The sequence below is a fragment of the Notothenia coriiceps genome, unplaced genomic scaffold (genome assembly GCF_000735185.1).
Source record: "Notothenia coriiceps isolate Sejong01 unplaced genomic scaffold, NC01 NC01_scaffold00012620, whole genome shotgun sequence".
NCBI classification, from domain to species: Eukaryota; Metazoa; Chordata; class Actinopteri; order Perciformes; family Nototheniidae; genus Notothenia; species Notothenia coriiceps.
The window spans coordinates 48311-50171 of NW_011345321.1; positions in this window are offsets into that span (position 1 = coordinate 48311).

Below are 1861 nucleotides of genomic sequence, written 5' to 3' on the forward strand. Positions count from 1 at the left end.
ACACATAAAAAAAAAAGAACTTCCAAAGAAACAGTAAAGTTTTCTTGATAATCCAGCATCCTACTAAGAATTAAAACGCCATGCCATGGGCGTATTGATTTACAGTAAGTGACACAGACACATGAACTGCGTAATGTGGGCTAAAAGGCTTTGTCTGATGTATTTTGTTTTGCCATGGTCCACCCTAATAACAGTTGCATGCCTGCTGTCTGCCAGCTGCTGTAACAGCCAGCGCAGTGCTGGAATGTTCCCATGCAGGTCCTCTGTTCACACACAGCGCTACGTTAGTGGAGAAACACACTGCTAATACCATTCTCATACTATATAAGCCAAACATATTCTGCACCAGTGTGCTTTATTTCAAATAACGAAAATATTAAAATATATTGGACCCGTGCAGTACTGGCATTAAATGTTAAAATGGATTTGAAAGATGACCGATACAAATATATCAAATATAAGTGATCAAATGTAGGGCTTGGTTGCCCTGCAGGCTAAAATATATGAATGTATATATTTGCAGAAAGTGCAGATATGTATTATTGGCCATCCATACACAAAATGAAAATATTGAAGAAACCCTGCTGACACCTACTCCATATCACAGACCAAAAGCAGATACATATAATCAATATATTCATGAACATTTTTGATATTGTCTTTGTAACTCTGAAGTTGACCAGTTAAATATTTGCCTTTCTGAGGCTTTTGTGTTTGCCATGTTGGGCAGATGCCCTGTTTGGCCATGAAAAAACCCATTGAGGGTAGCAACTTGGCCACCAGTGAAAAGACTGGCTGGGATTAGGGGGTGCTCAGAACTCCTTGGATACCGGATATCAGCACACTAGATTGATGATTGGCATTGTTTCTGAAAAGGCCTCAACTTTGTGAAAGACTGCATTTTATCCCAGCCCACAGAGTAATGTCAAACATGACAGATATCTTTCAAAAGTAGTTACCTTATGCACCCATGTATATGTGGTGCATGCAATATCATAAGTAAATAAAGTAACTTTTAATTTGTCTTTCCATTTAAAATGTAAATCTGGTGAACCATGCATTCTAACATACATACAGTTGCACCGATGTGTGATGACAATAAAGATATTCTATTCTATTCTAGATCGATGTATATTGGGACGGGATGTTTGGGGTTGGTGATGGGGTAGGATAAATGTTAAAATATATCTGCATTTGTGTTAACAGTATTATTCAATACAGTCACAAGTAAATCCAATTCAAACTTTTTTCATTTGGCCTTTTTGACTCATGAGAGGACAGATTCTGTATGAACAAACAATCCTGAAGACTCTCATTACCATCCAGATGAATAATATATAATCAGTTATTTTTGAATGCATTTATCAGAATTTGGTACATACATTCATGAGCTAATTGTTCTGAAAATCAAACAAATTCTCAACTCTTTTGAATTCTTGAGAGGCACAAACAAGTGTCAGATAACTTCCTGACTGCAGTTTGAATGGTGGCTCTATGGCAATAACACCCAATCTGTGTGTTTGACAAAGCTATCACAACACTGTATCTTCAACATTGATTTGCTAGGTGTTTGCAGTGAACAATAGCACAGAAGAGTCCCGATGAGCTGTTTTGTATTAGCTTGAGTGAAATCAGTTTATAAATCACTTTCATTCCAATGTTTATGATAATACCAACATTATCTCCCTCATATCTATAAAGACTTTGAGCACAGGAATGCTTACAGATAAAAGAGAGCTCATGATGAGTTGAGTGACCAGTGAAACTCCATAATGAGGGCTGAGACGGAGGGGAGGGGGGGGCTGTCCTACCATCAGTAATCCCCTCCGCGGTGACGTCACAAAGGCTGTCTCCAAAGGGA